Genomic DNA, 23,689 nt, shown 5'->3' on the forward strand with positions numbered 1-23,689 from the left:
CAATAAAGACCACATAAAAATGAAACACTTAGCATTCTTCTCATTTTTCCATTGTGGACAAAACTACCAAAAATGAAATGTAGTTTTTGAATTATACCATGAATAACTAAGTTATATTATCCTATCCAATGCTAAAGTGATTTTGGGTTGGTATAGACAGATGAGATATGTTGACTTTTCAGCTTTGGATTATGACCTATTAGTGTGTATTAGCTTCTTTTTTAAAAGGCATATTCTTGTTTTTTAATAACAAAAGTCACATAAGTCATGAGAAATACTCTTTCATAAAAGTTTTGCTTCAGCTATGTGCAAGAATTTGTGCAAATGCGTTTTTTTTTTCTGAAATACTTACAAAGGTAATTTGGGGGAGGGTAGTGGGGAATATACCAGGCAGTGCCTGTAGTTTTCTCTTGACTCTGCACTCAAGGATCACTCCTAGCAGGACTCAGGAGACCACGTGGGGTGCCAGTGATTGAACTCAGCTCAGCAGCATGCCACATAAGTGCCCGACACACTGTACTATCTCTGTGGTCCCAGAATACTTCTGTCTTGTACAGAGCCCCGGTCTAAAGAGCACTGTAGAAGAGAGTGCCATCTTCATGTCGGTAGTTGCAGAACTGAGGGCACCAGCCTGGTCTACTCAGACAATTACATATTTTCATATCAGGAAGGATTTTAGGTGAAGTACGTTTTTTAAGTTCTTACTCATAAACAAGAGTCAGGAGTCAGTGAAAGTGCCTCACTGGTGACCTGGCTTTGGGAAACTAGTTGGGAGTCCTCAGGGCAGATTAGCAGTGGGTGAAGCATTTAACAACCAGACACCTGAAGCCCAGGGACTAGAACAATGCTCATTCCTTGCTTGTCCTTCATATCCATGCAAGCCAGCAGAGTGATGCTCAGAGGCCCCTCAGAGACTAGCCTGCTTTCTGGAGACTGTTGTGTTCATGCCAGGGTTAAACAGGACAGGACGCATGCTACAAAGACGTGGGTCACATCCACCTGCTCGGCAGATCACACAGTCACCAAGCTGCAAACATGTAAAGAGGCCCAGTTACACCAGACAACTGGCAGGTCAGATATCTGCAAAAAAAAAAAAACTTTTCCAAAAGGCTTGTAATGCATTGATAGCAGAGGGGATGAGAGCTCCATGACGCGAACATGTTGCTCTTCTAGCCTACAGGCCAGCTGTGTTTCCCAGAGGTCTATGTGACATACGGGAGAGGTTGAAAACTAGCTTAAAAATCAAGTTAAAAATCAACCTTTTCCAGAGACATGAGGTGCGGAGATGCGGAGTGGATGAGCTGGGCTCACATCGGGTATGCTATAGACTCATGTCAGGGCAGTGGGTAGGGCACTGAATGTCCACTAGTGGGTTTCCAGGGGGCCAAAAGCAGGGAGAGGTCAAGTTTGCTGCTACTGACTCTGGGACTGGCAGCTATTTGTTAACTGATAAAAGGCAGCTGTGCAGTGACCCCAAAAAGACGCACCCAGTGAGCTGGGGCCCCCTCAGAGGACCAAAGTATATGCTTTGCACACAGGCTGCCCACGTTCGATCCTTGGCACCTCCAAAGCAGAACCTGAAATAACACTCAAATGCTTCCAGGTGTGGCCCCCAAATCAAAACAATAAAGTAGCACCGAGATGATTTGATGTCTTTCTGTCATATTTGTATACTCTGCTAGTCTAGCTATACACTCCTTCATCAAAAGAATTTTGTACATTGACTTTTGCCAGTAAATTAAGGATGTAAATACAACAGAGTTAGAACTGACCAGGTGTTAGTGAATAAAGCTCATTTTTAATTTTTCTTTAAAGGGAACCAGGACCAACCATCACCAACTGCCCTACTGGATTATGCTTCTGAAGTCTCTTGATGTCAATTCCACACCTAGAGCAAGTGAGCTGCCCTACATGTGCCACTCACACAGAAGCCCCTTTTCATTGTTAACTTTTAAGGATCATAGAATAAGGCTGGAGGGAGGACGGGGGCGGGCAGAAACCCAAGAACATGAGAGCAGTAAGGGATGTGGGTGTTGAGTTTAAAGGTCATGAGAATTAGTCCAAGGGTTCCAGGTTGAGTGCAGGCTCACTATGCACCAGTGAGGCTGGTCACCTCTCGCCTCAATATGGGGAGATCGTGACCAAGCCAAGGCCCACAGTTGACCCACATCAAACCCAGTCCAGGCACTTCCTTCCTAACTGCCACTTCACCAGCCTGAGGCTGTGCTATCCTTGTTTAGGCCTCCCCGCCTTTCCTGTTTTAATGAAGACATTATAAACATAATAATATAATGTGCAGGAATTCATTTACACTGCTTATGCTACAGAAATCTTGATTTAGTAGATATCCCTTCAGGTTACGATTTCTGCTGCTGGCTGCAATATAATAAAGATGCTGACACTCGTGAATTACTTTAGTGAGTCCTACAAAGGATCAACTCCAATGGTAAACGGGAGCTAAGTAAAAAGTAACGGAGGGGGCCAGGTCACCAGGGCCGTACCTGTCCTTGCCGCCTAATTGAAGGCCTCTTGGAAACGCCAGCCGAGAGGTTTCTCAGTGCTGAGGTGCTGAGGAAGAAGAGGAAGGATATACGACTCTGAGTTTTAGGACATGAAGGTTAATGGAAAATGGGAACGGCTCTGTTTTATGGACCCTCCTGAAGACAGATGACCAGTGAGACTGTGGGAGGAATTATTTCTTATCTGGAAGAAGCTGAGGTGAAGAGATGAGGCAATGGCCTGTGAACAATGACTAGTCAGGGCACTGACTAAAGGTGAATAGCCTGAGGGAGAGGGAAGATACCTGAGGGGTATAGGTGGTCTTGCCCAGGGCCAGGACCTCATTAATAGTTAAACAACAGCACTGAAAATTAATGGCCCACACCTGACTGCCCACACAGTGGCACACCTCCTCACAGCATGGTCTGCAGGGTGCCATCCCTTGGGAAACAGGCAGGATTAAATGAGTGCGAGAAAGACAGATGAAGAAAGAACATCTAACCAGGCTCCACCACACCAAGTGGCCTAGAAGCTGCCACAGAGCTGCGGAGTAGAGGCGGGCCGTGCTGAAGGTATTCAGAAAGCAAACACCAAGAACGGCCTGTCAGAGCTGGGCCTGGGACGGAATGGCACTCATCAGAGGGAAGCGGTGGGCACCACACTGACCTCCATGGCACCTGCCATATGGCCGCTTGACAAAAGCGATTCTTCAAACTGCCTTGAACCCACCAGGTGTGGAGAGAACGTTTTCAAAGAGCAATTTAAACACCTCATTGTTTTACACCGGAAGACTTTTCTCCTCACTCCACACAGGATGACTTAAGGAGTTCACACCACTATTAAGGGTCCAGACAACAAAGACCACATCCCACCCCCACCCGCCATTCCCCAGTTTGCTTTCTGCTTTGTGCACAGATTTTTGAAAATAGAATACAATAAATTCCTTGCAGGACAGTTTACTGCAGCTCAAGACTGCGCTCCTGAGATGCACCTTTTTATTTATTGGGGTTGGGGGAGGGAGGTGGTAATGTTTCCTGTATTGGATGTCTTATACTTTGCAGACCTTTGGGGACTCATCACTGCTGAATTCTTTAACAGCTGAGATGACAAGGATGTCCATTACCCAAATGGACAGCACTCTCTATCGATCAGGGCTCCACTTAGCCATCTCATTTCTCATCCTATTGTCTCTCGTCTTCACTGCTCTCCCTAGGAACGGGGAAGCTTTCTGTTTCAGGTGTCGGAGAGTTCATCTACATTCCAGGCACAACTGAGCAATTAAAACACATCATGAGCAGAAAGCTGGTGTGCCTCGCCCACAAAGGAGTCTGAACTGGGTGCCCCCACCCCTGGGCAAGAGGAAATTAACAAGGTAATCCACCTTTGCAAAAGTCCAGAAAAGTAACTGTAGCACTCTTCCAAACTTACCTATACCAAGCACTATAATTTCTGCTTTCAAAAATGTATTTTCAATGATAACAATGTATAACAAGAACAACAACAAAAATATAGCCCTAAATCCCAACAAAACAAAGGACCATCCTCCTATTCTTTCCCGTTACTCATTTGGGGACAGTATTGCCCTGCAACTAATTAGATCTATGCAGTTCAACACCCACCATGATCTCCCCAATAAAGAGGATGTTTTATAGAGTTCTCATCTGAGTGATTACATTGGGCCTGTGGAAAACAATGTTGATTCACTTAATAGACTCCCGCAAAATGTACATCAGCAGCCGTATCACAGACCCTCACAGCTTCATTTTACCAAACTGCAGTCACAGAAATACATAAACCTCTTGCAGACCTGGACCACACAGCGCCAGGCTGGAAGCACTGGGAGAGCCCCCACATGCCACTTCACCCCCCACTGTCCTCACCTCCTCTCCCAGAGCCTCCAGCCTCTGAGTCCCCCGAGAACTAGTTTATGGTGTCATAAAGACTGTCAGGCAGAGGCAGGCGCTCCCCGGCACCTGCGCCACACACAGAACGATCAAATAGCATTTAATTGCTAGGTGACACTGTGCATCTGGACCTGAATTCTGATCTCCAAATATTATCCATGCAACTGTCTTCAGAGATAAGGTTGTTATAACAACAGATAAAACCAGTTAAACCTGGAAGCAGCGAGCACTTCAAGATCTTGATTTTGCCCATAAATAAAGTTGGAGGCCATGTGAACTTCAAGAGGTCTGAAGCTATCTCCCATGCTTAAAGGAACATCACTTTCCTTTTGCATATGTGTGTGAATATTTCTCTATAAACATATGACCTCAGAGAGGGGCAGCACATGCAAATTGTGAGAGCTATTACTTTTCCTTCAAATATTGGATCGCAAATGCTGATAAATAACACAAATTCAGCACGGTTGTTTGTCTTTTTGGGCCACACCCTGCGGTGCTCAGGGGTCACTCCTGGCTCCGCACTCAGGAAACACTCCTGGCAGTGCTCCAGGGACCACGTGGGATGCTGCAAGAATCGAACCTGGGCCGGCCACATGCAAGGCAGATACCCTCCACACTGCACTCTGGGTCCAGCCCTGCCAACGCATTTTCTGAAGACATAATGCAAGCAGTGCTATCCTCCAGTCTTGAGCATACTATAGTAAATGTGCTCAGCCCTATTTTCTCCTTTTCACATTTCAGAGGCCTTTCTGCTTTTTAGCCCACAAGATTCTACTAGTCTCTTGCTGTCTGTGCACACATTATGTCTGCTTTGTGATATGCCTGCAGTGTCCAAGCCAAAACATTAGGAGGAAGTGCCAAACCTTAACCTCGAGTTACTTCTGGTAGACCACAGATAAGGAAAACAGCACTGAATTGGGGTGAAATGAACAGTGTTTATGAGATCCCCAGAAAGCTTATCAAAATCTGACAGCTAAACGGGATCCTAAGAAATTTATCAACCAAATGATGATGTTCTAAAGGCAAACAAAAATTGATAGGGGAGTGGCAGAACTTCAAAGGGAGACTGATTCTTTAAAGCACAAATTTCTTTCAAAAATAATAAATAAATAAGAGCACAATGGAAGTTTATCACTAAGGAAAATATTCCATTTTCTTTGTAAAAGAGAAATTACTTTCTATGCCGTCTGTGGAAAAAAAAAAACTATGATCTCTGCTCCCACGGGTATGTTTTTCTGAGAAATGGGGTAAGAAATTTTAGTACCTATTTCATTTAGCTTTCTCTCCCATGCCAGAGATATAAATAGAGGATGATAACCTGAATTGTCCTGGAGAGGAGGTAATGGCAGAGTGGGATTCAATAGTAGTGGTTGGTAGGGAGATAGAAGATTTTACACTTAGAAGGGGGAAAATGTCATTACACCAAGGAAACAGTGATTATTTATAGACACAAAAGGAAAAAAGACTAGAAACCTAATTCCCCTTCTGCCTATACCCTAAACTACACACAGTGCAGTTTATTTAATTCTGGGTATTTTGGGTGGGGAGGACCATACCTGGTAGTGCGCAGAGCTTACTCCTGGCTCCATGCTCAGGGATCACTCCCTGACAGACTCAGGATGTCTGAGTGGGGTGCAGGGGCCTAACTTAGGGAACTCAATAGAACCAGGAGGTCTAACCTGGGTTGGTGTGTGCAAGGCAAATACCCTACCCACTGTACTTTCTCTCCGGGCCCCGCAGTGTGCAGTTTAAACAGAAAATGACTGGCCAGTAGTACCCGATGATAAATAGCACTGAAAACCTTTGACATCGTCTTCTGATATGACAGGGACCTGAATGCACCCAAACTGCAGGGACTCAAAAGAAACAAGAGTCAGAAAATTTCTCAAAGGCTGGAAAGTAAGACAGAGAGTAAAAGCTGAAAAAGAAAACTCTAACACCCATCCTCCATCTAAGAATCTCCGATTATCTTAGAGAAAACACAGTGTTTTCTTCAATTTAAAAAACACACAATTGCTCAGGCGAGCCCAAATATTTTTTTGGTAGCTTTCAGAAGGAACTTTCAAATTTGCAAATGTCCTATGCAAAGAATGTAGTGTTGGGTCCATCTCGGCACTCAATGACAGTTATTTCACGAGGTCGCCTTAGACTGAAGATTCAGCAATTAATTTTAGTCGTGGAGATCATCACTATCATTACTAACAATTAACACCAGTGGAGCAGCCACTGTGTACAAATACAAATTTGGTTTGTTTGCAAACAGCCAGAATTCCTTCTCCAATGCCTAGTCTGTACTTCTTGTCAATCTGGAAAATTCTTTTTTCCCTCTTTATCAACAGTTTTCGCCTTATTAGGCTTAAAACTCCTTTTACAGAAAACAAAAAAAAACCCAACTTATAAAACCACTCATCATCCTTCTTGAAATACAACTTTTTTACAAAGAGAAAGTGCAGCCCCCCACTCCACCCCCACAACTGTGCCCTCCTGGAATGTTTCAGCACCCCCAGCCCATGCCCTGCTCCAGCCTCTTTCAAGGTACAGCTCACTCCAATCTCTCTGGTTTTACAGTCTGGTCTTCCCACTACCAAACACTCACCCAAAGACCATTCCTGAACAAGTTTGAGCAATCAGACAAAACCTCCTACTGAGCAAGCATTCTGGACGGGCTGTACAGTGCTGTTGGCAACATCTCTGCTGTCAGGGAACAGCTAAGTTTAATAAAAAGACCTAAATGACAGGGCGTGGGAATCTTCCAAACCTGCTAGTCTCAAACCATTCACCTGAAACAGTGTTCCAAGACCTGAAAAACAGAAATGCAGCTCTAAATGGGGACAGAGACCAGCTAGTGGAACTCCTTGAAGCCATTCATATGATTCTAGGGTAGATAACTAGAAGATGAAGGTAGAGAATTACTAACAAAGAAAGACAACTTCTTTCATGTGTGCGCCTTCACTTCCTACCGCAAGCCACTCAAGTGCAACTTGACATTACTTGTGGTCATGCATCTTGTTAATAAAAATTATTTAGTTGTTAAAATAATTACTGGAGCACACCCAAGATACTGCTTATAAGCTATTAGTTCTAATAGATGGTCACATATCAGCCTCCATATGAAGATAGCAAGCCAAAATGATTAGCTTAGAAAGTACTTATTAAAATATATAAAAATATGGCAAACAGAAGCTTTTGTTTTCCAATAACTCAATGAAAATGTCATTTAAAAAATAGCTTTCAGCACTGACGCTCAGTCCCATCTATGCTTCATTTATTGGATAGAAAACACAGAGGTCCCTCAAGGAACTTAAGTTCAGTGAGTTAAAGAACAGACTCCTTAGAGGTAAGTGGTGGGGCACTTACCCTGCACCCAGTCAGCCTAAGACCACATATGATTTCCCAAGCTCTGCTACAGTGCTTCCTGAGCACAGAACCAAGGGGAAATGAGCACAACTGGGTGTAGCAACCCTTCCCTCCAGAACACAAATCAAAAAAGATATTTTATTTAGTTCATTTTCTGGGACCATACCTGGCAGTACTCAAGGAGCACTCCAGTGATGCTTGGGATCCTAAGAGGTGCAGGGGATCAAACACAAGTTGGCCACTAGCAAGTCAAGTATTTTACATGCTTACTGCACTGACTTTCTGGCTCCCATGACAGAAGTAAAGGCCAACCAATGACTAAAAACAACAGGAGTGTTTTTTCCCATTTGTGCATTAGTATACAATGTTAAAAGGCTGCCCAGCAATGATGTGGGGAAAGGAACCCTTGCACACTGTGGGGGAGGGAGAGAAGTCGACTGGTGTTGCCACGGAGTAAACAGTATGAAGGCTCCCAACTTTCTGAAAACAGGGCTATGGAATAATCCAGTCATTCCACTTCTAAGGATTGATCTGAAGAATATGAAAATATGAACTCGAATATGTCTATTACAGTATTATTCACAACTGCTAAGATATGAAACAGCCTACGGACCCACAGACAGGTGTCTGGTTACAGAGGACATGGTAGATATAACAATGGAATACTACAGAGCAACCAAAAAGTGGCATCATGATGGCTCTGACACCTGGATGGACTGAGACTGAGATAAGTCAGACACAGAATGACAAATACAGGGTGTCACTCAGATGCAGAAGATAAAAAAAAAGACAATCAACAACATAAAGTCAACAAAACTTTAGTTTGGGCAGCAAAATGAAGATTGTAAGAGAGGCAAAAGGATTAGACAATAGTTCTGAGACCATAAAGGATGCTGCAAGCTAGTTATGGGAGGATCCATGCAAACGATCAGAAAATAATAAACAGCAGCATTCGCAAATACTAAATACATAATGGAGGAGAGTCTGTTGCAAAAAAGGAACAGATTAAGACTGGAAAAAGATTTTTCTATTGGGTGAGTAACGGGTGATAACTGCCAGATAAACAGGAAGAGAAAAGCAGCTCTATGGACAGTGTTTTAAGACAGACAACTTGGGAAGTTTGGGCTAACAGTAATCCCACGAATATACATCCACAATTTTCATTTAGTATATGATCCAAGGTAAGAAAATTTTACCACTACAGCCAAGTTTACCCAAATCTATGGAATTCAGACTTGAATTTTTCTCTTATAAACCTTGGCTCCTTCTCTCATATTTATCCAATAAAATCACTTAATTGGGGGGAAACATGATTTAATCATTAAGGTATTTACTGAGGCACTGCTCATCGGTGAGAAGTAGGAACCTGTGTCTTCACGTTCACAATGTCACTGAGCATAGACACGAGATTTAGAGGTCCACAGTACGCTTTAACAGCCTAAGGAACATTGGCCTGGTCTGAACTGAAGTTCAGTGAAGAAATATATAAAGGAGAAGCAGCATTTGACATGGACAGCTTACTGAGGTGACCGCTCTGGCTAGTGAGCAGCACCAGGTCAGGGAAAACACTGGACTGTGGTCTCCTCTGGGTAGAACTTTGGAGGCACTGGAGAGAGAGATAAACTCTGCCAACAATGAAGACCAAGAAAAGAAGGCGTGAGAAGAGCTAGGAGCCTGGGGGTGCCCCTGTAGTTCTGGTGTAGCTGCAGGGCTTAGGGGGAATTTGCACTTTCTAGTGGTGCTTTCCTTTGAGGCACTGAGCTTTCACTTCAGTTAAAGCTTCCTAGCTCCCAACTGCTGTCTGCATTTCTGGTGTGTACAATTGACAACTGCACACACAGGCACAAAAACCACACTCATAACCCTCCCAGCTTGGAAGGTGTACCTGAGTGCACTGGAGGTTGTTTTTAAAACCCGACTCAGCCCAGGAAGGTCACTCCAACCAGTGAACCAGTGCGCCCAGTGATGCTAACATGCAGCCCTGCTGGTCTTTCTCAGAGAGGGACCCTATCTCCCGGGCAGCACGGGTGTCAGGCGACAGGAGCTCATTTAATTGAGGGTGTCAGAAAGAGCTGTTCCATTTGCGAGGAGGAGTGGGTGCAGGGGCGGAGAGGGGGGCTATTTCCAGCCAGACCTCCTCAGGGAGTGCGGGTAGAGCTCAGTAGAGCCGGGCTGTTCGTGGTCCCCTTAATTCCTAACCACACTTCCATGGGAAATGAGATTTAAGAGGGGCAGGGAGACCACCTGACTTTGAAAGCTCTTGCAAAGGCTCAAGACAGTTAGCCCCCAGGGGCTGGGGGTGGCAAGACCCTTCTGGTTGGAGGTTTTCTTTCCCAGAAACAGTGGGGTCAGGGCTGCAGGTCACCCTGGGCTCGGATGTGGCTTTTGAGATCACACCTTTGCCAGTGGCTTCTTGCCTCAGACCGCACAGGGCTTGTTGGAGTGATGGGTCTGCCTTTCCTGCAGAAACCCAGACTGCATGCTCTGGGGGCAGGTGAGAGGGCAGGGGAGTGCACCCCTCACACAGATGAGCCTGCAGATGCACTCCGGGGAAATTATCCATCCTGGGGGCCAGCGGGGAAGAGCAAGAGTCCAGCCGCAGACAAGAGAAACACAAAGGGCAGCTGCTCTTTCAGCTTTAGGGACTTTCAGGATAATGCCAGGACTGAAGGGCTTGGCTGACACAAAGCGGCAGTCTTCACTCCATGCAGAATCTAATGTCAGAAGGAGACGGCAGGACAAAACCCATCTCGGGCATAGTGTGCTACTATAAAAAGAATCCTATTTATTCTTTCACATATATAAACAAGAAAAAAGCCTCACTGAAATGAAAATGTCACCGAATTTAGTTGATTACCCACAACCTTTCGGCCCCAACGTTATGAAAAATATCCCTGCAAAGAATATGAGATGAAGAATGTAAATGCATGAAGCACAAAACATATTCTCTCTGCTTATCGGTGCAGTGATCAGAGATGTAGAAAGAGAGTCTCTCTTACTACAAATAACTGAAACTTAATGAAAACCCCACTCAGTATTTTCAGAAACTCTGGACTATCAATTGGTAAAAGCTTTATTAAGAGCGATTAAGAAATACAGACACCAAATCGTCATGTTTATAGATTTTGACCAAGATAGTCTAATGCTGGAATCTATCCAAAGGAAATCATAAAAATATGGGTAAAATTTCTGTTTGAAAGTTTTAACCCTGAAAAAAATCTTTACAAAAATTTTAATGACATGTAAACATAATCCTCAAGATTAATTCAGGTGAATTGTATTCAAGTTATGATTCAAATTATTTAAAAAAAAAATGAAAGCTTTCAACATGTACAGAAAAAGGTAGACCACACCAAAAACTAACAATACTTATTAACAGTCTTATCTTACTTTTAACTCATGTGAATTTTATAAATACATTACAAATGATAAATATTATAATCAAAAAAGTAATCAAAGTTTACAACACCAGAAATAGCAAAATTACCATAAAATAATTCTATGAATTATGTATGAAGGAACTACCAAAAAGAATTGAGTTGGAATGGCTATCGCTAATTTTCTCTAGCATAAACTGGCTTGCTACTTGCACAGAGGACCGGGAGGCCGCCTCTCTTCCTGTGCTTCTTTCTACACATGCTCACTCAACACCCAGGTCAAGGCAGGCACATACCCCCTTCAAGTTCACCACAAACGCTAATGAGAAAAAAAAGAATCCTATAGATTTTGTACTTGGAAAGAGAGGAGGGAAAAGAAATAGGAGCTATCTTTTGGAAACCTGACCAAATCATATATGGAGAATTTTCCTGGTTTAACTGCAGAAATAGGTGAGCCAAGATTTTAATTATTCTCTCTGATCTACTGATAGCTCCAGATGCCAAAATTGTTTTGTATTTTAGATGCTTGTTAGACTGTAGTTCTAACCAATACACACAAATATGCTATACAATATAATTAATATATGATATATAATTAATATGCAATATAAACATCCTCCAAAATCACTTGTTCTCAAATAAATGACACAAAAAAATTAGCACTGAACACTCAAGGAAAATGAACTCCCCCGGCAAAACAAAACTACTGACACTACTGAAATCTGTGTATATCCAAACCTCTGTTTCTTATACGTGCAAAGGTCTTAAACACACACCTTCCCATACTTTTGAGGACAAACACACATTAAATACATTGCACGTCTTTTTAAAGCTTGTCAAACTGCAAAGTTTTCATGAGCACAATAACTCAAAAATATTAAAGTCCAAAAGAGCAAGTACTGAGGACCCCAAGGAGAACATGGAGCCAGCTGTGCCCCTCTGTTGAGGGCACAGTGGGCAGTCCCCGCAGAAAGGAGGACACCCGGCTTATGGCCAGTTGGTAAAAGATGGCAAGAAGAGGGCAGAGTTTTTCAGGTCTGTCCTTTATAAGTAAAGATGACGAGATCAGATGGCTGAGAGCAGTCAGTGAAGTTAACCTGCTCACAGACTGCCCTTCCCTTTTCCTCTCTGCATTCACTTTCCTTTTCATCTCTGTGCTGTGAGGAAGGGCGGGGCAGAGGGTGTGGGGAGCAGGGAGGGTCTCGGGTCTGCTGGCAAATATGAGTCATGTGTGTCCTGGAAGGAGGGAGGATGGACTCCCCTGCTTATCAGCCTGACTCACACCTCCAGACATTTGAGATCCAGTACCGAGAAACTCTGGGTGGTATTCAGAGATGTCTATCAGCTTTCATCACGTCCAGGGAAAGAATGTGTCAGTAATCGCATTTGCAAAATATCCTTTCCTTCCTGGGCTCCCTAAACAGCGACCTCACAACCTCAACAGGAGGCGCCGCTGTGGCCTCAGTACCTCGGTTCGGAATGGCCTGGCAAAAATGCTCAGGATGATCACAAGTCACAGTAAAAAGGGCGGCCCCATAGCAGGCCAGTGGCCGCTCAGGAACCGTGGCTCCCCTGGAGTCTCCCCTCTCATCAGGCAGTCCAGGCACAGCCTGCCTGTATGGCTCTGGTCTGGGTTCTAAGAACTGCCGGGTGTGACTACCCCCCACCGCAACCCAAGCAACCCAGAAAAATTAATTTTAAAAGAACAAAGTAGGCGAAGCTGAGGTTCCTCCTGGCTCTGCACTCACGAGGTGGCTCTTGCGGGGCTCATGGGATCATAAGGGGAGGTAGGACTCAGACGTGCGTAAGCTAAGTCAGCATGTGGAAGCCATGTTGAAGCTAAGTCAGCATGTGCAAACCGTGTGTAAGGCAAGTCAGTGTGTAAGCTGTGTGTGAGATAAGTTAGCGTGTGCAAATCATGTGTAAACTAAGTTAGCATGTGTAAGCCATATGTAAGAGAAGTCACCATGTGTAAGCACGTGTAAACTTTATGTAAGCTAAGTCAGGGTGTGTAAGCTGTGTGTAAGCTAAATCAGGGTGTTTAAGCTAAATCAGTATGTGAAAGTCACATGTAAGAGAGGTAACCGTGTGTAAGCCATGTGTAAGCTGTGTGTAAACTAAGTCAGCATGTGTAAGCCATGTGTAAGCTAAGTCAGGGTGTGTAAGTCATGTGTAAGCTAAATCAGGGTGTGTAAGCGATGTGTAAACTAAGTCAGCGTGTGTAAATCATGTATAAATTGTATGTGAGCCAAGTCAGCATGTGTAAGCTGTGTGTAAGCTAAGTGAGCATGTGTAAGTCACGTATAGGTCAAGTGCCTTCATCCCTGCACTCACTCTCAGTCTCTAAAAATAATAACAATAAAGAATTTTCAAAGCAAGATTCTTCAAAGACTGTTTTTATATCTATTTGAAGGAGATGTCTGAATTGAAGTGAGGCTGTCAATCACTTTCTTTTTCACACATGACAATGCCACTCTGCCACTTTCTCATGGAGCAACGGAAACGAAGGGGGAGTTATTTCTCTGATCCAAAACTTCACACAAAGCATATCCTGACAGGGCACATGATTCAATGTTTTATTTCCTGCTTCCTTTTGAATTTGGCTATTTTCTACTCATTTATGATTAAATATACATTTGTACTTAGTGTATACAAACTCTTCAGAGGGTATCATTTGGGAACATAATCGACTAGGAAGCCCACGAATTTCAGAGAGCAGAAAAATGGTGGTTTCTAACTTTTCAGATGCCAGAAGGGCCATTAAGTCAAAGTGCAAACTGCAATTCTCGTGTGAAAAATTATCCTGGGTGAGACTATCAATTTGATGTCTTATTTGGAGATGTGGAGAAAAGTTTAGGCCTCATCTGGCAGTGCTCAGGGATCACTTCTGGTGAGACCAGGAGACCATATGGGATGAAGATCAAACACTGGTAAGCCACATACAAGGCAAGTTCCCTACCCACTGGACACTCGCCCCCCCCCCCCCACTTCCATGTCTTACCATATATATATATAGAGAGAGATCTATCATTTTACTTACTTCCCTTCCCCTGCTTTCCTTCCCCCTTGCTGTTGCTGCTTTTCCTTGGTTGCAGGACTCACACATTGGAATGTGTTTTTAGTTATTGCTTTTGTGGTGGTGCCACTGTTTCCCAACAACAGTGCCACTGGGGTGTGGAATGAGGGGTCCAACTCGCAGTTTCTTGCTTGCAAAGCAGACACAGTGGCCTGAGCAACCCTAGGCCCAGTGACCTATTAGGAAAATAAAAGTAAAGGCCAACCACGTCAACCATCTTCTCATGCTGCAGATTCAGAATACTTCAAGCTCAGAGCAAAGCTACAGGGTGGTAGCCCTGGGCCCCTCCTCAGAAGGGGGCAGAATATCAGGGTCCCGTCTCAGAGGTTCAAAGTTGAGAGCAGCGCAGGTATCTGCGAGAGAAGCTGTCAGGTGGGTGGGAGAGAAGCCCAGGCCCATTATATCTGTGGGGGTCCTGACATTCGGGGTAATCTAAGCCTTGTTACTGTGTGAGTCACCCTGGTAGGAGGGAGATTTAGAATGGATGCCTCTTTACCCAAGCAATTAAGATCATTTAGGAAACAGAGAGAATGGGCAATAAGGACGCCCCTCCTGGAGCGCACTCGCTGGCATTCAATCAGACATAGCCGATGACAGTTGGTGGCAGAGACACAGCGTGTGCTGCAGAAAACACCCCTGGGAAGGCTGGAACTCGCCCAGCAGGCCTGGCATGAGGTCTGCAAGGACAGCGGCAGCACATCAGCCGCTGGCACCCACGCCCCAGGGAGCTGGGCACAGTAAAGGGGCATATGTGTGTGTGACCACTGGGGACAGCCAGCCCAGGGCCCCGAAGTGGGTGGTGTCTGGGAGCGAAGGGGTGGTCTGGATATGGATAGGAAATCAGAGAGTTCAACGCAAATGCAGCATCAGGAAAAGGTAAGTCACGAATCCTTGGAAGCCACGAAAATAAGAACTATCTTCCATGCCAACTTCGGCACCGCAAAGGATGAATGGGATTGAAGAGTGGCTGGTCCCTCAGAACAAACGGCTTCCTCCTCATGCTCCAGAGCTGAGGGGTGTGTGTGTGTGTGTGGGTGGGGGGGGTGTCTCCATAGTGGCAGTGTTTACCACAGACATCTCCACCCCCTTTACCCACCATCTGCCCCCAGCACTCAGGGAGCAGGGCAAGTTTTATATCCACAACTTCTTTGCAATGTATAGTGCAAGGCCTGGCATGGCTAATTAAACAGATGATTAAAACTTCTAGAACATTCTCAGACATGCAATAAACAGAGCCCAAAAGGCAACGCCCTTATCCAACATTCTTCACAAACTAACTGCAGAGTTTGTGAAGGTTAGACACGGCTGCCTGTCTCACCAAACTCCCTCTGTTTCTGAAGGTGTGGGATCCACACAGGGCCACTGATGAAGGCAGAACGGACAACATCTCAAAGGCAGGTCACACAATTTCCTCTCCAACTCCTCAACCCCGGCGCAGCACATGGCTAACCAAGGAAACATAGGTCACACCACCTCCACGTGCCCTTCAGGACCGAAAGCCGCTGAAGCTGGAGCAGAACCTGTAGCTGGTGAGGCACCCGGAGCTGCTCAGTCGCCTGTGCTCACTCGCCAAGGCTGCTGCAACAGACGGGACTGTTCAACAGTGTGCCAGTCCCAAGAACTCTTGCTGGCAAGTGCCCTTGGTGGCTGTGTAATCAACTCAACTTCAGCAGGCCTTTTGCACAGACTGAAAACAACTCAAACTTCTGGAAAGTCATTCATTTTCTCCGAGACACACGCTTTCTTCTTGCCTCCTAAGATCCTTGTGGAAATGATTTCTCTGAACTAAGAGAAACTTGGTTTTTGTCTGTAGGAGTGTGGAAACAGAGCAAATGGCACCTCAGCAGTTCTGACATTCATGTTTTGTCTCTAATTGAAACTCAACATCAAATAACACATTGGTGATCACGAGGGACAAACAGTCTTTGGATAAATGGAATTTCAGTAGATTTCACTAGACACAGAAGTTGCGGTTGTTTTCCATTTTTATTAAGCTATCCCCGAAGTGGCTATATTTTCAGATACAGAAGTGGAGAGAGAAAAACACAGCTTTCCCTCCTGTCCCGCCAGAGAAAGCAAGAAGACAACAGTCTCCAAGATAATACGATTTGTACGGGCCGCCCTCTAGCCCTGGCTGCGCTTCCCTCCTCCTCCCGGATCAATCCGCTCATCGCCAGCACATCTGCTCGTGCACTGACAAATGATAAATTCCATCTCTGAATCCATAAGCAGAAAGAGGCCGGCTGATAAACAGCCATGAGCGGAAATGTATGCACCTTTCATAAGCAAGACAAATCACTCATTCTCACAAAACGCTTCCAACAGGAACACTAATTTTGTATTTATTTGCACGGCATATGTACTGCGTCCGAAGCAGTGCATTAAAAAAGATCTCAGGCAGCCAATTGCTTTGATTACATTTATTCAGCGCAGTATTACAAGGGCTCGATGGCAGAGCAATGAAACAGGAAGCCAGTGAAGACAAAAAACAACCTCATCAATGGTTTGTCAAGTCCATAGAATTTTCTGGTACATTATACACACACACAGAGACACACACATACACACACACACACACACACACACACACCCCTGATGTACACAAGACATTTTTTAAAAAAATACAATACTGTGGCTGGGCATCTTAAACCTGCCATATGCCTTTCCTGCCAACCAGCAGTTATTTTTATTAATAACTCCAAGAACATATTGCGGGATTCTTTTTGTTTTCAAATCCGGTCATGTGACTCTTTTTGCCCCAGGAACACTGGGTAAATTGTAATGTTCTAACATGCCAATGAATGGCCCCTTTGAAAGCCAACTTGGTGATGAATTGATATTTGCTAAGTCCTAAGCAAGCACAGGGCTCTCTATACACTCTTCCTTCTGTGCTCTCTGCAGTGATGGATGGACGCGAGAGGCAGAAGAAGTCGTCCCAGGAATGAGCTCAAGCTGACAACCAAGCAACTACAAGTAGGCTGTTTTTCATCAAGCCGAAACAGAAGTGGCTTTTTGTATTACTTACTGTGACTTCATTCTCCTACTGTACACATAGATTATGGCTATACTGTACCCCACTAGCCTGGCTGGAAATTAGAATGCAGTAGGAAAAGCAGAGAAGGCTTCAGACCCCGAGAGGAGACCATTTAAGCAAGACATTCTCCCAGAGATGCCATAAATAGAAATTCATCCTCCATCTTCGCTAGAGCTCTGCTGTCTGGAGGAAGATCAAGATGCATTTGCAGTTTTTCTTTAATAACACTGGTTCCTTCCTACCCCAGAAGGTTCTGGAAGCACAGTACAGGTGTCATAGGATCACACTGCATCCTCCAGGCCTTCTAACAAGGAATTTTTCTGGTTAGGGATGCTGGCTTTATAGTGGAAATGTTAGGGCAAAACACCGATGCTGCTTGAGGAAGTAGAAACCACCTCCCGGAACCAGTGTGCAAAACAAATCCCGAATAAATACTGAAGTAGTATTTATTCTACTAATAAAATAGTAAAATGTCCTAGATAGTCAGAGTATGGGAAATGAAGAGACTGTTTTAAAAGTCTGGCCTCCCACAGGACATTTTGGGAGAGTCGGCCTGAGGGTGGATGGATACTGTAGACTAGAGCTGTGATGAGATGCAGGCTGAGTTTTAACCATAAAGAACAATCAAACGGAATTTCTTCTCCTTCTGACAATGTATACTAATTACGAATGAGTAAGAGGTGATTGTGTACTTTTGGTTGCTTTCCTCAGAGATCTCGCAGTAACATAATGTGGGTGAAAGAGTTTAAAATAGGGCCAGAAATATAATATAGCAGGTACGGTGACTGTCCTGCATGGACCCTGTCCAGGGTTGATCCCAGCAGTTCAGTGGTTCCTGAGTTCCACCAGGAGTGACCCCTGAGCATCACTGGTGGGGCTCAAAAAACAAAAAAAAAAGGAAGAAAAAATAAAAACGTTTAAAACAATCCATTATTAAAATGTGCTAGATTTATTTAAAACGTGTTAGATTTATTAAACAAAGAAAAATCAGAATCTAAATAGTCTTTTATAATTATGGGATGGGGGGCAGTTTTGATGACTCCTGGTGGTGCTTGGGGACCATAATCAGTGCTGGAGAAGAAACCAGGGTCAGTCACATGTGAGGAAAGCTACATTTCTGGCTCTTCCAGTTCATAAGTCTTTATGTAGCAGGCTCCAAGTTCCTAGGAAAGAGTATCTAAAGACTTTGTATATGATGGTCTTTGTCCAAGATATACCGAAATCAAATAAACTCTATGCTTCCACATTACAATAATAAAAATGAGATGTGGGAAGGGAAACTCAGCTTCCTCAGGACAGATCCTACAGAGCGGATGCTGGAGGCAAGGCCTCCTCAGGGTGTGAGGCCTGATCTCACTGAGATAGAGTGAGGAAAAACTAAGTCAGGATTTTTTTCTCTGATTAATTCTCTAAAATCTAGTATCAATATAAACTTAATGAATCAACAGACTTTTAAAACAATCTCTTCATTCAATACTTGCACTATTTGGGTTTCATAATGAGCAATTCTACCATTAATGTTCCTACTATTTTCCCTATGATCTGCCTCATATGTAGCCTGAGGTGATCCTTAAATTTACAGGAACAACGGCTGAAAGTACACGTGGAGGGGGGAGAGGAGGAACTGGAGTGGGGAGAGGAGGAGGAGGAGGTGGGGAGAGAAGGAGAAAGAGGAGGAAGGAGAAAGAGGAAGAAGACAAAGAGGAGGAGGACTAAGAGGAAGAGGAGAAAGAGGAGGAGAGAGGAGGAGGAGGAAGAAGAAGAGGAAGAGGAGGAGGACTAAGAGGAAGAGGAGGAGGGGGAAGAGGAGAAGGAAGGACGAAGAGAAGGAAAAACAGGAAGAGGAAGGGGAAATAGATAAACCTTGCTTGAAATGGAGAAAGACTTGCCTTGCCCTTTTGTAGGCTGGCTCCAAGGCATTGTCACACCAATGATGCAGTGCTGAGATGTGCAGCTGCTGTGGGAGGGGACTGTCTCCCTCACTAGAGCTGAGCCAGTGGGATCAAGCCTGTGTTTTGAACCCTGGGGAGCACTCACAGCCCTCCTGTTGGTGTTCCTGCCTGTGGGCAGTGGTACAATAGTGCTGGTAGGACGAGCAGCCCACTGCTTCACAGGGCAATGTGGAATGTGGGCTAGAGCTGGCCAAGCAGACATATTGAAAAGAATTTGTTCCAGATGTATCAGAGATAGATCTGCAGAGCCCTTTGGGTCTGCATTAAGTAGTGACCTAAGGCAAACACTGAGCGGGGTTACTGCAGGACAAATGCATCTACCGCAACATTGGGTATTTCTCCTGCACAGACTCAAGGAGAAAACATTCAAAGTTTGCCAAGAATTTTGTTTCCTAAATTACTGATCCCAATACATTTGGAAGTACAGAAAAAAATCAGTACGTTATCGTGGTTTACATGATCATCTCAGAACCCTTATTTCACTTTTGATTAACAATAGGCTTAAAAAATCCAAAACTTTTAAATCTATAGGTACCTCATAAATAACAATCTGCCCACTAATCAATCAGGAAAGAATTCTGTCATACTCTTCATACTGAGATAACACAAACATCATTTCATCTGATCCTCACAAAGTCTATAAAACAGGCAAGGCAAGTCTATTCTTCAGTTTACACCTCTGAGCATCCTTGGGTGTGACCCAACCAACCCCCCCCAAAAAAATATTTTTTAATGGTCTAGTCTTTCTGGCCATTTGCCTCAGGCATTAACCATACCCTTCAGTTTAAAGCCAGGAACCAGATAATCATAATGTACCAAAGTCAGGGTAAACTGAGGTTTTGTGGACAATGAGCCTCATCTAGACTGAGTACAGTCATCTTTGGATTCTGGTGAGAAATTTAGTCTTTCCAGACATGATTAAAAACCTGAAGGCTCCCTTCTGTCCTCAGGGGTAAAAGGAAGGGGTGTTTCTGCTGAGAGTCTGCACAGCCAAGACTTTGACACGGGGAGACGTAATTACCCCTCACTGCTCACTCCAGTCACGAGGATCCAGCAACTGTTGGGGCCTTTTGTATTGCTGAGATTCTCATCACTTACAAGGTACCAGGCCTGATTCCAACAGGGGCCTGTTGCAAAGTAAATAGGGACTGGTTAGTACTTGAGCTTCTCTGGAGATGCAAGTCCTTCCTTAAAAGGTAGATTTCTACCTTTCAGCTTTTACACTTGAGCCCCTCAGACACACACTCAGGACAGTGAGCAGGACTCAAGGAGGGGGTGGTTGCTATAGTATCTTAGCGCGTAAAAGACATTAGCCACGAACACTGTGAAATAGCTCTCTCCACGGGACAAGTGCACTCGGCTGCTTCCCCAAGACACCACGATGCTTTTAGATGTATTCTGAGTCCTGAAGGGCAGGAAAACCTGAGTCTTGACACAACAACCATGCCATCTTTCAGCAATATTCACAGGGTAATTTAAACACTCAGTAACCTAGAGTGTTTTCTTTAGCATGACTGAACTCAAAAATGTTGATGACAAATTGCATTTCTTTTTGTTTGTTTGTTTGTATTCGGTGCCACAGTCCAGTGCTTAAGAATCACTCCTGGCGGGGGCTCAGGGACCATATGGGGTGCTGGGGATCAAACCTGGCTCAGCTACATTGAAGGCAAGTGCCTTAATCTCTGTGAAACAAAGCAGCATTTCTCTGTCTGAGTTTCCTCACAGCCGCCTCTCTAAGGGCTGACAGTCAGGAAGCTGGAGGCTTTTCCTTTCTGGTCATGTCAAGAGCAACATTTTTGAACCTCGTTCCAAACATGGTCCCTTCTGACCTTGTCTCCTTCCTGTGTCCACCCCCCACCCCATCCCCCAGTCCTACCAATTGGTCCCTAGTCTCAAGCTATGTCCCCTAATTTACACAATTTTCACTTACGCCACCCTTGGAATATCCTGAGGGACCCCAGTTTCAGAAATGTGGTAGTGATTTCCTAACGTAACTGGTGAGGGAAACTGCTCACTGTCTACATTTTAGGCAAATTTGGCTAATCTCTCTGGGATTTTATTTCTCCCGCACAACTCAAATGAGAAGAAAGACGCATGCTTTGAAGTACAGGCAGGAGAGAAAATGAAAGGCCTTCATAATTGTTTCTGTTTTCTACTGCGAAGTAGAATGCATTTTGCTTCTACACAAGTAGAAGCCTTCTGTCAGATCTTTTGATTTGATTCCAATAAAGTACTGAACTTGTTTGTTCTGTTTCAATACTTTCATAATAATTCCTAGACTACTTCTGGGGCAAGCTAGCACTCTGGAGCTACTAGAGGTAGAAAACTGCCATGAGACCTCTTCCAAGTATAGAAAATACAGTCATTCTGTAACTATCAATTTGGCAATTAAAAGAAACAAAAGTAACTTTGGGCCTTAAGGTTTGTAAGAAGCTGATCTAAATTTGATCCCTAACCCCACACATGCACCCCCAAGCTTATCACGAGGAAAGATTCCTGAGCACAGAGGCAGGAGTAAGCCTTGAGCACAGTCAGGTATGGTGCAAAAAAAGAACAGCAAAAACTTTAGTATGTAAGTACCAAATAATATAAAAACAGAGGCCAGATAGTACAGTGGGTAGGGCAATTGCCTTTCACTCAGCTGATGCAGATTCGATCCCTGCACCCCATATGGTGCCCTAGTACCTCCAGTAGTATTTCCCGAGCGTAGAGCTAGGAGCAACCCCTAAGCATCATCAGATGTGTCCCAATAAACATAGAAAAACTAACAATATATAACCAGTATTCTGTGAAAATTGTTACCAGTGGTTGAAGATTGGTCTTCAACAGCCAGTTCATGGACTGGTGCCAGGCGACAGGTGTGGAAAGGTTGAAAACTAGTGGCCTGTAGCCTTGGTTCTAACTGGTGATCCATGGTACACAGTCTAGGTGATGTTCTAAGATGAGCAAAGGTTGGGAAATGCTGATTTAGCCCAATAGGGACCTCCACTCACAAGGCTTTTTAATAAAACCATGCAAATCTTATAGAGCACTTTAGTGACAGGTGGTTCCCAAGGGAACTTTTACATGTGGAACTATAGGCAAACTCGTTTCACAGACTCAGCTACCCTATGGCCTTGGTGCTTCTCTATTAAAATAGAGAATCTTCCATAGACAGAGGTGAGTTCCAACAGCTTAAGTGGTAGTAGAGCTGGGGTTGAAATCCAGGTCCGCTGGCATTGCAACTTGCCCATTAAATCAGAGAGTCCTTCAGTTTCTTTGAAAGGACAAAGTCAATATTCTTGGGCCATGGAATCCTTAGACCAGATTATCCAGAATATGTAGTCTGTCAGCTCCTGCTTGAAACTCTTACACTCTTCTTCCATCTCTCAAATGCTTTAAAATTTTCAAAGTAGCTTTACACATAAGCTATTTGATTATCACGACAATCTTCTCCAGCAAGGATACGGTCAATAGCTTCCTTTTAACCAGAAGTAGTGTACTCCTAAAAGCTGCAGAGATGAACTCCACAGGCCAGGATGAATTTAGGGATCCACATTGAGCCCCTCTCACAACTATCTACAAATGATATTCTTCTCCACCAGTGCCCCGTGAAACAGGGTGATCAAAGCTGTAATGATTACTCCCATTTAACCCCTTACTGCAATATTAATCCACTGTTGTCCAAACTTCACAAAGTCCATGTCTCTACACATTTAAGAAATTTCCCTATATGGTCACTGTCACTGTCACTGTCCTCCCATAGTTCATCGATTTGCTTGAGCGGGCCCAGAAACATCTCCATTGGAGACTTTATTCTTACTGTCTTTTGGCATATCGAATACGTCATGGGTAGCTTGCCAGGCTCTGCCGTGCTGGCGAGATACTCTCGGTAGCTTGCCGGGCTCTCTGAGAGGGGTGGAGGAATCGAACTTGGGTCGACCATGTTGGCTGCGTGCAAGGCAAACGCCCTACTGCTGTGCTATCGCTCCAGCCCTCTCTATGTGGTATTAATACAAAACATGCACTAATGAACCTCCTAAAACATGATAATTATTTTAAGTCTGGGAAGAAACTACAAGCAGAGTATGAAAGCTTGAAAAAAGTCCACTAGGTTTAACAGAGCTGATAAAATCCTCACTACTCTCAGCCCTGCGACCAACACACTCCACTCCAAGGATAACTACATGGCCACATTGCTTCTTTTCTTTCTTACAATTGACACACTTGAAAGAATATGGCTGATACATGAACATTCTACAAAACTGCTCTTTTTTTTTCAAGCTCTGATTTTAGTAGTTATGTAACGCTGGCCATGTATGTGAGTGTATTTATAGTGGCCGGTAACCTCTGCCAGGAAACAGTGGGAATGCCTGTCACCACAGGAGCTCTATGGGAAACAGCAGAGGAAGGGTTAAGCAACAATGACAAAAGGAACAGCATTAGGTAACAGTGACTGACAGTCAGTGTGCACTGAAGGCTGACCATGAGACAGGCACTGTTTTAGGTAT

The 23,689-nt window shown here is 44.3% G+C and overlaps 1 protein-coding gene and 1 pseudogene across 2 annotated transcripts in view; both read right to left on the bottom strand.

Annotated features, from left to right (window-relative positions):
• The window catches only part of EFNA5 (ephrin A5), a 297,997-nt gene that overhangs the window by 154,623 nt on the left and 119,685 nt on the right, over positions 1-23,689 (bottom strand). The window lies entirely within an intron of this gene.
• Positions 1,813-1,939, bottom strand: LOC130015815 (uncharacterized; annotated as a pseudogene).

Source organism: Sorex fumeus, unplaced genomic scaffold (assembly GCF_029834395.1).
Source record: "Sorex fumeus unplaced genomic scaffold, SorFum_2.1 ptg000131l, whole genome shotgun sequence".
In the NCBI taxonomy this organism is placed as follows: Eukaryota; Metazoa; Chordata; class Mammalia; order Eulipotyphla; family Soricidae; genus Sorex; species Sorex fumeus.